This window comes from Zootoca vivipara, chromosome 11 (genome assembly GCF_965207765.1).
Source record: "Zootoca vivipara chromosome 11, rZooViv2.hap1.1, whole genome shotgun sequence".
NCBI classification, from domain to species: Eukaryota; Metazoa; Chordata; class Lepidosauria; order Squamata; family Lacertidae; genus Zootoca; species Zootoca vivipara.
In genome coordinates, this window is record NC_142594.1 from 44833272 (window position 1) to 44846846 (window position 13575).

At 42.0% G+C, this 13575-nt stretch overlaps 1 protein-coding gene across 7 annotated transcripts in view; it reads right to left on the minus strand.

Annotated features, from left to right (window-relative positions):
* WDR37 (WD repeat domain 37) overlaps positions 1-13575 on the minus strand; it is a 66862-nt gene that overhangs the window by 42474 nt on the left and 10813 nt on the right. Inside the window, exon 1 of one of the 7 annotated variants that reach the window (XM_088653746.1) lies at positions 6761-7161. The exons of 1 other annotated variant lie outside the window; for it this stretch is intronic. The gene's annotated coding sequence lies outside the window, so the exon portion shown is untranslated. Of the gene's footprint in view, positions 1-708; positions 830-1993; positions 2878-6760; positions 7162-13575 lie in introns of those variants that run through there. 5 more of the 7 variants (XM_035129073.3, XM_088653747.1, XM_035129072.3 and 2 more) reach the window with 5 other exon arrangements.

The window sequence follows — 13575 nt, forward strand, 5'->3', positions numbered from 1 at the left end:
TCCTATGGCAACACATGAAACTATCAGGTCACCTAACATAGGTTTGGTTTCTGTAAACCACTGTGGGTGAACTTGATTGCCTTTTCTAGTGTCCCCTTCATGTGTTGCAACTGTTTTGCATGAGGAAGTCAGATCAAGGTTGGACTACATATTTGAACTATATTCAATTGAACTAGTGTTGCACAAATGATATCTTCAAAGCCATTTGCTAACATAATGGGGCAGCAACTGATGACTCAAACTCAAAACGGCATTATGGGAAAGGTACCATCATACTTGAGTATATAAGAACTAGTTTGCTAAGTGGCAAACGATGCTCCCTTAAATGCCCCAAGCATAACATTTTCCAACAGTGATAAATCAGGTCCATAGCAGATAAATGACTTGCCTTAAGTTATTCACATTCTAACAAATCATCCCATAGAAGGTGGGAGAGATATAAAATATTCTACAATGGCAAAGAGACAACTATACAATTTTAAATACTATTATTCCAGTATCTGAATTATCATTTACTGTGCATGTTTATACCATTAAATAAAACACACATCTACTTTTTATTAAATGTATCAGATTATTTCTGATTATTTATTTCTGGAAGATAAAATGTAAAACTAATTATCATTTAATTGTCAAAGATGAAACAATAATAGCAAGCATAAAAGATCAAGCAAGACTGTTACAAGGTCTCCCCAATAAGTCACCTACTTTAGCAATAGTTGGTATTCCTAATATGCTTCCTTGTCTGATCTGAAGTAATCAAGACGAGTTGTGTAATGAAAGAAAAAAATCCCTCAGGCATGCATGTTTCTGAAATCCAAGGGACGGTATCTCTTTCAGGAAATATCAGAATGGGGAAAGAATTACTAAAGCAGTGTGCTTCCTTTTTTGTCCATTTAAAATTGCTTAACGTTTGAGGGAGAGTGGTAGAGCGAGTATAAATGCAAAAACAAGCTCCCCACCACTTTCTGCTCTATTCTCCAACATACAGTTTGATTTGGCATTCAAATTTTAAACAGGCATTATTATTAATAAAGGAATACTTTCCTGGGAATGGACAAGTGCAGTTTAAAAGGAACCTAAGCACTTGAAAGAAGTGTTTCCCTTAAACTTCTTCTTAACGAACACACACAGAAGTTAACAGTTAAGATTTTCAGAGGGCTAGGCATGTTAATCTGTTGCAGAAGGAACAATAAAGAGTTTTGTTGCGCCTTAAAGACTACAACATTTATTGCAGCATAAGCAATTAGTTAAGATTGTAGACTAAAATTAAGCCTTGTTTAGCAGAGCAGAGATTTTCAAGCTGTGTTCCAAGGAAACTAAGTATTCTTCAAAGATTCGTTGCATTTCCCACATACACAAAAATAGTAATGGTAGTCAACCTTTCCTAAATGATGGCTTGCTCACAACCAGCGTTAGATAACCAGTGTTATATAAGCTAATCAACAAATGGCACCTTTAAATCTTCTAGGCTATGGGCACCACAACTGTCTAGTCACTTTTTTATGTGGTGGGATTTATTATCATTATTCATTTCTATACCCCTTTAAAGAAAATCTCAAAGCGGTTTACAACATATTAAAAAATCAAATGAAATAATCCAGAATAAAACAGCAACAAGATATTCCCACAAATTGGCTGGCTGGGCAGCAGCTTCTTTTGGTGCTTGGGCGCACAGCAGAAAATGCTTCTGCGTACTAGCCAGGTGGTGGAGATGTCAGTCCCCAATAATGTTTTGAACTAAAACTCCCATTATCCCTGACCATTGGCCATATTGGCTGGGGATGATGGAAGTTGCAACCCAAAACATCTGGAGGGCACCATGTTGACTGGCATTGTTCTAGACCAGCACTTTAGCTTAGGGGTGGAGGCCTGAGCAGCACTCCATGTGAATTCAGAGCACATTCATGAAAATTCCCTGGAATCCTCTATAAAATTCAGATAGTCATCATCAAGACAAGAAACAAATCTGCAATATTATGACAATTCTGACCACCAAAATCAGCAGCCATGATTCAGGGAAGCAGACAGTTCTGTTTATCCAGGAGATCTCTTCACTTTTCCTGGTGTCAGTGTCCCAGAGGACAATTCTTCAGGCTTTATGTAAGATTTGCCAAACCAGTTTGCATTAGGAACAGGAGTGGAAGGGCAGTATTAAAATAGAAGGCTGGGACAGAATCATAACAAAGAATATTCAGCCAGGAATGGACACACTGGGTCAGTCAGTTAAGTGAGAAAGCCAAAAGATACAGGAAGGGAAGAAAACAAGCAACAGGAAAGCCAGTTCTAATACGTTCTAGTAAAAAATGGCTGAGACACTGAGGCAGGAAGGAAGCAGATTGAAACAGGATGCCATGTGGAAAGATTGGTACATGCATCACCTGACTCGAGGGCTGAAGTTCTCAATCAGCGACTACAGGAAAAATGAGCCTCATCTAAATTTGGCAATATGCATCTACCTATACCCAGCCACTAGCAAATGGTGGCCCAAAGAATTTTACTGTGATGACCTGACAGCAGAGTTCTTCTCACACATTATCCACAATGCAGTCTGCTTTTTAATTCAGGAGTTCCATAAGCAATTTGTGGCACAGCATGGGAAGCAGATGATTGGGTGGATAAGGCCTGTTAAATGGGCTAATGACAACAGGCATACTGTATATGAAACAGTCCTCTGGCCTAACAGCTAAAATGTCCAACCAAATCACATGATTCTTTTCAACCAGCAATTTCCTGCAGTGGATTTTCACTTTCTGTTGAAATAACCTAATCGCGGAGTTCTTTCATAGCTTCCAAAGCTCTGCTAATTTTCATGAACAAAACCAGCAATTTCCTTAGGTCACATCATTGTTCACTTTCCTTATCATAAACACACCTGGCTGTAGTACATGCTTTAAAGCCATATCTAATCTCCATTTACTTTGCATAAACCCAGATATTTATCTGCACATTTCATTATTCCATTAACAATATTATCTCATTCTGTTACAGGGCTCTCTTAATTCTGTGTTTGCACAGTGTTGTTAAAAAGCCCTGACCAAATATGAAATTTCTTCACATATTGCTGGAATCCAATGATTTTTATAACAGCTGAGATGTGGTTTTGCTTTCCTCAAAATTGATAAAGCTTTATTCTCGCCTATTCACAGTATACTCCCAAAGTTTCTGCTTATTTTAATATTGATTTTGTAAAATAATCATAATATTCATAAAATATAAATATGAGTAGGAAAATGTGACAATTTGAACTTGAAGTCTACAAGCACTTGGGAAACACTCAGTTGTTTCCCTGATTAACAGCTAAATGGGAGAAAAGCACCTCCATCGCTGGCTGATAACTACATTTTTAAATTCATCATTATGGGAATTGGGTGGCTATTCAAACAGTACCAACAAATTAACCATGGTCACATTATATAGCATATATGTTGAGTACTAAAATTCATCCTCTTTAGATTATGCAATAACATAAAGTACATGTTGCTAATTAAAAAATGAGCAAGAATGCTTGTGAAGATTTTTCCATTCAAGCCATGTATAAATTTTATAAAATAAATAAAATAATGAAACTGAACAAAATTGTCAAATCTAGCAACCCTGCTGTCATTTTTGCAACCTGGGGGATGTGCCACAACTTGCCATTCTAACCTAGTACAGTAATGCTGAAACTATCTGAGCTTTTAAATCACATGCTCAGTAATACAATCTTATCTCAGCCATCCAGTCAGGAATGAGATTGTTCATGTCATACATGCACTGCCCAAGATATCCTCTGCTGCACTACTTTTAAAAATAAATTCTGCCTGTTCTATTCTTTTAAATACTTTCAAGGCAGTATTATTTTCCACCTTCCCCTTTTTCTCCTTGCTGACTAATAGCATAAGGTAAAGAAAATTAGAATTCAACTAACCAGTGACTAAAGCAGGCATCCCCAAACTTCGGCCCTCCAGATGTTTTGGGCTACACTTCCCATCTTCCCCGAACACTGGTCCTGTTAGCTAGGGATCATGGGAGTTGTAGGCAAAACATCTGGAGGGCCGCAGTTTGGGGGTGCCTGGACTAAAGGGTTTTGAAAATTATTATTTTACCACTTTAATGCAAATGTGGGAGGATTATACATCAAGGGATATTGGAAATAGTTATTTCTTCCATAATCAAAGCTTGAGAATTAATAGCAACAAGGGAAACTGCCTGGTAACAAGACCAACCAACCACTCATCTCTCTCAGTACAGTATTGCCAAAATCTGCAGGAAGTCTCCAGTGATTCAGAAAGGAATCTTCAGTCCTACCTGGACATGATGGGAACTTCTGCAGACAATGAATGTGCTTTACCCATTGAGTTGGAATGCCTCTCCCCAATTTCTATGTGAATATGTGATCTTTTTTAATGCTACAGTATTTTTAATTTTGTTGTGATCTTTATTTTTATTTGGAAGCCATGTCACATTTGATTTTATTACAGAAAATGAGGGTATAAATGCCCAAATAAACAATCACCACTGTACACAGAAACATAACCTGGAAACATTCCAGCGGCACAGTAACCTGGGCATTCAAAATTTCTTGCTACTTCATTAGAAACAGAATTTCAGTGTGAGATTCTATCAACAGTCCATCAAGATCAGCATTATTTTAAAATGGGTAGCCAGAGGCTACAGGGTGATTTATATGAACAGCAGAATGGCAATACTGTACCTATGTCTCATTAGTCCTCACAATCTGACAACCTACTGCCTGCATCACTTTTAAAGTGGGTTGCTTATTTCTGCATGTAGCATTAGTACCTTAAGAATCTGTGATGCAGATGAAAGGCATGCTAATTTTCTATGTATAGGAACAAGTGATCAAGTTTAAACATTATGCCAGTCATGGGAAACACCCACATGGGTATGTTGCTTTAATACTCTCAATGTTACTTCTTCTTGGACCTAAGATCTGGAACATACCATCTTTCAACACGATGGTTGTGTTCTGAGTAGTAGCAACTAACAGATTGATCCTGCATCAATTTATCCATTTGTTTCAGCCATGGGGAGGTTGTGGCCTTCATGAAACGTTAAGAAAATAAATTCCAAAGGATGTGACATTCCATAGGTTGTGTGTTATATTAAATGTTTTCTTTAGCTTAGTTATCACAGACAATACTTATCTCCAGTCTATACATTTCAGCAAGAGACACCAAGAAACCAGCTATTTTTCCTTAAGATCTCATTTCTAAATCTAAAGGAGATGCGTCCTAACAACATTTATATATAGCCTGCAGGTTTATCAGAGAGGCTCTCTTTTGTTTTGGTTCAGGCAAACAGCATTAATCATGACTAGTTCAAGGAAAACAAATGCAAGTGAAGGCTTCTCTGCCATGAAATTATTAACCACATCTCTGTTACAGAAAAAGTCTAACCAAACTAGGTTGCCTCAAGTAACCACTCTGTTTGAGCTCCCACTGCATAATAAGTGAATAATATTAATTTATCTTAATTGGACAACATAAAGATTACTGAGAATTTATTTGAAGTGGTCTGAATACAGTACTTAAAAATGATATGCAAGTGATTACTACTGTTGGAAATACATAGATGTGCTATATGAATGCTTATTTCCATTAATACCAGGAATACAGAGTTACAACAGATGCAACACTGTTTCAATTCACAGTGCAAGCCCTGTACAGAATGCAACCTAAACTATTTCCAAAACTACAGAAAAAGAGCTGTTATTTTATTACAGGGAATGTGTTTGGGGATGTGAAGTTCACTGATACACTACAGGCTCTCTGGATCGAATTGGCCGCCTTCCACACACTAATTGCCCTGATTACCTCATTTGTTCAAGAAACATACACCTTGGAGCAAGGGTACTGGTGAACACCTCAGCATTCTAACAGCAGGATTCACTTTCAGGCTATTCAGAAAAAACACCACTTAACTTAAGACAGCTAATGTCACCTTTCTCTCTCTCTCTCTCTCTCTCTATATATATATATACAGTATAAACAAATGTGTGAAATGTTCTCCCTTTTGAATGAGTACTGTAAATACTCATTTATTTATCCTTTGCTTTCCTGCCTGACCATTAGTACCAGCCCCAGATGTCCTTGGTTCTGGCTGCTCCGAACTTCTTAACCTGATGTTAGCTTGACTGGATGCTCTGTAATGTCTGATGCTCTGAACTGTTTACAGCATAACGTGTTTCCAGTTACGGTAACAACAAAGCAGTACAGCTGCTGCTGCTGTTTTTAAGTAAAATAAAGCAAAATGCAGCCCCCTTGCCCCCCCCAGCGCCTCTTTCTTCAAATACCCACATAACCCATTCCTGTAAACCTGTCTATTTTATCAAACTTAATTTCTGCCCAGGCACACGCACGTACACACAAAACTGAAAAACAAAAAAGGTTGAAAATGAGCACAAACGTGTAACGGAAACACAAAGAAGCATGCTGTTTACATGGGGTCCATCAACTCCCCACCCCCCACGTTGCGGGATATCCCTCAGCAGTTCTCCTAACCTTCTCTCTCACACACGAGACATAGTGCACCTATTGCCACTTCACCCCAACCTTAATATAGATCTTGTCCCCCTCCCCCAAACACACACACACACTCCAGTTCCCTGTGCTGGAGAAGCAGATGGGATTCCTTGGCTTCCCCTCCCCCCGGGGGGCAGAGGGGACGTTTCCTCCTCAGGGATAGGAAGATGGCGTGGGGGGGGGGGGCGAAGGGAGAGAGGCGCGGGCTAGAGGCCCCCCCGAGCTCGGCTCACCTCTGAAATCCAGCTGGGAGGCGGAGGGGGCGGCTCCCGAGCCCGGAGAGGGAGGGAAGGAAGGCGGGGAGAAGAACAAGCTAAGCCGAGGAGGGGGGGGAATAGAGTGGGGGGGGGGAGGCAGCTCCGGTTAGGAGGAGAAAGAGGAGGAGGAGAAAAGAAAATGAAAAGAGGAGGAAGAGGAGAAGGAAAAGGTCGCCGGTGCAAGCTGGTCTCCCTCTCCGGCACGGAATGCGCCAAAACCGCTAGCTCCCCCAGAGAAGCTCGAGCCCACTTCCGGTTCCCGCCGGAAGCCCCTAGGCCGCCAACCAGGCGGCTTAGCCACCACAGAGAGAGAACGAGAGAGAGAGAGAGAGAGGCGCCGAGGAGAGGGGGGAGCCGTGGTGGAATCGGCGCGCGTCACGTGATCCCAGCGCCCCCCCCCCCTTCCGCGAGTTCTGCGCTGCCGCGGCCTTGTGAGGGGGCGATGCGCTTCTTTCCCGCCCCGGGGGCGTTTTAAGCCGCCTCTGAGATGGCAGCGAGGGGGATTCGATTTGCTGCCCGACTGTACAAATCTATCCGTAAATGTGCACCTTTCAAAGAATTTTCGCTGCCATTATTACAGAGTTTCACTGTGTTCTAATATTTGGTACCTGATACTTAAAACGGCAGCTTTCCAGGGCTGCAGGAGCATCGCATGCCTGCTCTGCCTCTGCCTTTGGACGTATGTGCAGAGCTTAGGATATTTTAGGTACTTTGGGTGTTGGATAGTAATGAGTTTTTGTTGGTACCCACCCAGGGCTTCCTTTCAGCTGGAACTCGCTGGGACTCAGTTCCGGCACCTCTTAGGTCGGCACCCTTGCCATTATAAGGGAACAAGGGAGGCGATCACAGGGAGTTCCGGTGCCTTTTTCGAGAAAAATAGCATCAGTAATCCCAACAGCCTCGCAAACCAAACAACAGGTGTTGTTTCACCTGTGGTAGGTGATGGGGCTCAGAGAGGAACATGGGGAGATGCTTAATGCTGAGCCATTTGTCCATCCAGGTCAGTACTGAGTATTCACATGGCCAGCCACTCGCCAGCATTGGTGATTGAACCTGGGATCCTCTACATGCAAGACTCTGCCACTGAGTTGTGGCCTTTCCCTGAGAGGGAGTCCCTTGCCTAAGTCTGCCTCATGACTTCTTGGCAGAGGCAAAATTTGAATGGAGCCTTTCTGATTTTTTATTATTATTTGAAGGTGTTTAGCTGTCACTTCTGACCAGTGTAAATTGCCCACAACTTGCTTCCATAAAGCATGTTCGACATGCAAGCCTCGTAGACCTTCATCTTGGCCTTGGTCATTAGCATCACGTTCTCCCATACACTTTTGAAGTACTTGACCTGACTGTCTCCAGACACTGCAGGTTGTCTGCAAGGGATTCCAACACAGTGGGATGCTGTCAGCCTTCAGGTCACGCTTGCAGACATATTTGTAATGCACAGTTGGTCTAGCAACAAGCCTAGTGCTTGAAGTCCTCTCTGGATGCCTTCATTTGCCCCAGCTGCAACAAAACATCTCTCTCCCATATCTCTACAGCCACAGCAGGTGCTGTAAATCCAACAGTTTGACTTCAAGCACTCCTCCATTGTTTCCCAAGATGGAAAGATGCCAACAACAATATTATTATGTATTAACTTTGTTGGTCACTTTATCTTGCCCAGGACAACCCAAATAAAGAGACAGATTTGTAGCTCAAAATACCAGCTCCCAAAGAGGGCTGGTTTTTTCAGGGTTGCTATTTTTTCTTCCTGGTATGTTATGGCTATTGGATGTACCTAGATTTTTTTGTATCAGCCACTATTCCTTTACCTGTGATACTTGTATTCAAAAATCCACAGATAAACATTGTGGGGCGAGAACAGACTTATTGTCCATGACCCAGCGTGTCTGCTCTGACTAGCAGTAGTTTCCCAAGGTCTCGGACAATAAGGTTTTTCACATCATTATTTCTAAGTGAAGATGCCATGGATGGACCTGGTTGTTGTTGTTGTTTAGTCGTTTAGTCGTGTCCGACTCTTCGTGACCCCATGGACCATAGCACGCCAGGCACTCCTGTCTTCCACTGCCTCCCGCAGTTTGGTCAAACTCATGTTCGTAGCTTCGAGAACACTGTCCAACCATCTCGTCCTCTGTCGTCCCCTTCTCCTAGTGCCCTCCATCTTTCCCAACATCAAGGTCTTTTCCAAGGATTCTTCTCATGAGGTGGCCAAAGTATTGGAGCCTCAGCTTCACGATCTGTCCTTCCAGTGAGCACTCAGGGCTGATTTCCTTAAGAATGGATAGGTTTGATCTTCTTGCAGTCCATGGGACTCTCAAGAGTCTCCTCCAGCACCATAATTCAAAAGCATCAATTCTTCGGCGATCAGCCTTCTTTATGGTCCAGCTCTCACTTCCATACATCACTACTGGGAAAACCATAGCTTTAACTATACGGACCTTTGTAGGCAAGGTGATGTCTCTGCTTTTTAAGATGCTGTCTAGGTTTGTCATTGCTTTTCTCCCAAGAAACAGGCGTCTTTTAATTTCGTGACTGCTGTCACCATCTGCAGTGATCAAGGAGCCCAAGAAAGTAAAATCTCTCACTGCCTCCATTTCTTCCCCTTCTATTTGCCAGGAGGTGATGGGACCAGTGGCCATGATATTGGTTTTTTTGATGTTGAGCTTCAGACCATATTTTGCGCTCTCCTCTTTCACCCTCATTAAAAGGTTCTTTAATTCCTCCTCACTTTCTGCCATCAAGGTTGTGTCATCTGCATATCTGAGGTTGTTGATATTTCTTCCTGCAATCTTAATTCCTGCTTGGGATTCATCTAGTCCAGCCTTTCGCATGATGAATTCTGCATATAAGTTAAATAAGCAGGGAGACAATATACAACCTTGTCGTACTCCTTTCCCAATTTTGAACCAATCAGTTGTTCCATATCCAGTTCTAACTGTAGCTTCTTGTCCCACATAGAGATTTCTCAGGAGACAGATGAGGTGATCAGGCACTCCCATTTCTTTAAGAACTTGCCATAGTTTGCTGTGGTCGACACAGTCAAAGGCTTTTGCATAGTCAATGAAGCAGAAGTAGACGTTTTTCTGGAACTCTCTTCATGGATCACTGCCTTGTCGTGGCGAAGGGGCTTAAATAACTTAGAGAAGTTATGTTTTGACCAAACGTGATCCACCTGGAGAAGGAATTGGCAAGCCACTCCAGTATCCCTGCCAAGAAAACTCTATGGACAAAGACAACAGGCATATAAAAGTTATGACACTGGAAGATGAGCCCCTCAGGTCAGAAGGCGTCCAACATGCTACTGAGGAAGAGCGGAGGACAAGTACAAGTAGATTCAGAGCTGATGAAGCGGCTGGGCCAAAGCTGAAAGGTCGCTCAGTTGCGGATATGCCTGGAAGCAAAAGGAAAGTCCGATGCTGTAAAGAAAAATATTGCATAGGAACCTGGAATGTAAGAACCATGAACAATGGTAAGCTGGATGTGGTGAAAAATGAGATGGCAAGAATAAATATTGACATCCTGGGCATCAGTGAACTAAAATGGAAGGGAATGGGTGAATTCAGTTCGGGTGACTATCATATCTACTACTGTGGGCAAGAATCCCGTAAAAGAAATGGAGTGGCCCTCATAGTCAACAAAAGAGTGGCAAAAGCTGTAATGGGATGCAATCTCAAAAATGACAGAATGATCTTGATACGAATCCAAGGCAGACCTTTTAACATCACAGTAATCCAAGTTTATGCACCAACTACCGGTGCTGAAGAAAGTGAAATTGACCAGTTCTATGAAGACTTACAACACCTTCTAGAAATGACACCAAAGAAGGATGTTCTTCTCATTGCAGGGGATTGGAATGCTAAAGTAGGGAATCAAGAGATAAAAGGATGGACCTGGTACCTTCTGCATATAAAGCGTGCTCTCCCACTGAGCTGTGGTCATTCTCCACAATGAACCCTAGTTTACAAGGAAGAGCATAGCAAGGAAACTGTTGACTCAGATCAATCTAGTCTAATCCAGTCAACATCCTATCAGAAGCCCTCAAATATAAAACAAGGACAATAATCGGCAGCAATGGATTCCGAGGCATGCAGGATTGCAATATTATTCCCAAAGGTGTGTTCAAGTGTTTGCCTGAATGCAACAAATACAGAGTATGGACAGCAGAATGCAAAGCCCCACCACCAACATCCTCATGTGCATGGCCCTTCGCCTCAAGTCTCCCCAGGTTGCATGAGGAGGCCTTCTACTTACATTTCCTTTAATACAAGTAATTGGTGGCCCTGATAAAGCAAGGTCCCTGATCATGTAAAAGAGACGCAAGCAAATTGTGAGAAGCCTCCTGCAGATCTTCCCAACACAACATGGTGAAAGCTAAGGACTGAAGAAGGCTTCTGTACATGCCACACAAACACACTGGATCCCCACCCGCACTTTAGAGCCTTTGCATGTTCACATGAATGCCTGAACACACCTATGCCATGCAGTTATAAACCCTATGATTGGGATGCAAAGCTATGCTTCTTGGAAAAACCAGCGAGCTCACTTTGGAGTTCTCCAGAATTAAATCCAGTTAGAAACTGGACCATTGAGTGGAAATTGTACAGCTTGGGCTCTTCTGCAGTTCAGCGTGAAAAGCTGAGCAATTTTTGTTACAAAGTCATACAAGGGCAAAATGACAGATACCTGGAGTGAGCCTGTTTGCATGTTTATGTCTTTTTCTTTACTATGAAAGCAAAGTTTTCATATTTTTTATTAGTGCTACTTTTATATTCCATATTTCACCCAAGCAGCTCAGTGTACCATACATGCTTCCCCCTCTCCCCATTTTATCCTCACATTTATGACTGAAAGTGACTGATCCAAGGGGAATTTAATGGCTGTGTGAAAACCTGAACCCTTCTCTCCCATGTCCTTGTCTAACACATTATTATTATTATTATTATTATTATTATTATTATTATTATTACTGAAGTAATTATGTCCAGTTGTGGTTAATTCCATGGTAATATGCAAAGAACTGCAGGTAAATATTTCTTTAAGTAGGCAACAGCTCTAATGTGTCTATTATCATTCATATATTTATCAGTTTGCAAATGCTTTGTAATTTTGTTTCAGTCATTCTGGCAACATCATCAGTGTAATTACAATCACACAACATCATCATAATTTCCAAGTAGGGAGCAGAGGCTGAATAAAACTAATTGCCAAAGGCCACCCATAGCCTAATTGCTATACAGAGTTGGGTGCACCTAAACTCATTGAGTTAAAATAGCTTTAGCATGCCTAATTTTGCTTAGTAACATGGGATTGGGGTTGACCTGGTTAATTTCCTAAAGTCCATTCGAACCCAGAAATTCTCTGATTATAAGGGGCATCTGCTAAAGTGGTGAGACTGATAAAACTGCTGGAGATTACCTTAAAGGCCCTAGGAAATATCTTCTTTGCTATGAGGGTTGTAGATAAATGACCCACAATACTGCAATGTGAGCTACAACTCCCGTAATCATTTATTATTCTGGCTGGAGCTGATGGGTGCCGTGGTCCACAACACCGGGAGGGCACAATGTTGTTTATCTTGGGGATGCTGTAAAGAAAGAGTCTGTGCAAATAATAGATTTTGCGGAATGAATCGTACCTGGACTGGGACATAGAAAGCTAAGCTGCTGTCTAAAAGGATCTTACAGTGCTAACACCCACACCAGAAATCTTCAGAGGAAGCAGTGATTTTGGGGGGCACCTCTTAGGTTCCCCAGCATGGCTATACCTCCCCTATTGCAAAATACCAGTAACCCTGCATTGACTATGTTCCCTTTGGGGTAAGCACTGCAGTCCTGGAAAGTTAACTTTTAAATGAAATGTAAATGTTAAATGAAACCAATATCGTTAAAAGTGTTGGTCTGAAACCCAGAGTCTGATTCAGTTTCACTAAGATTCGAACCAAAATGTAAAAGTCTTTTCCAGGCGCAGAGCATGCTGGGAGAAAGGATGGAAATCAATGAATCCAATTCTAGATAACCTTACTAAATCCTGGATGCTGCCCCCACGATTTTGTTGGACTCCAGCTCACATTATCCTTGGCCAAACTGGCTGAAGCTGATATGAATTGGAATTCACAGCTTTTGCAGCTCAGCATGGCCAGATGTCATTTATTTGGGTTAGTGTGTGGTTTTAGCTGTTCGTAGGGGTTCCACTTTAGTTTGGGGAGTGTATGCATTTTGACTGTGTTTGTTGGTTTTTTGTTTTGGGGTGCGTGTGTTTGGTTTCCTTGCTGTTGCAGGGGGTACCTCTGTTTTGGTTTGCTATGCGTTTTTCGTTGTTTTGTTGTGTGCCTATTTTATCCCGGGGGGGGGGCTTGCCTTTTTTTGGTGGGTGTTTTGCCTTCGGTTTCTAAAGTTTCTAAAGATTTTCAAATGTGGCTCTGCATCCAAAAAGTTTGGGAACTGCTGTTCTGGGGGCTCGTGGTACTGCAGCATTAACGAAATGAAACGGGTCTCATGCTGGTCAGTCCCTTGGGTGGGAAACCATGGAAGGCCCTATGCAAGAGCAAGATAAAGAGGAGTATGATGTAAAAATATTTCTTTTTTAAAGCATAAAAAAAAACACAGGAGTTTGAGATGGGTGATCTGTACAGTACTACCAACTTTGAAGGCAGCTCTATGCCTCCTAGTGGTGACTATGCATTGCTACCTGGCAAACCAGAAAATGGAGGAAATGGGATAATTCACTGAACAGAAGAGGGGCAGCCAGGGGTGACTGGTGCCCATTGGGACCAGTGAGGCAGGAAGAAGAGATCC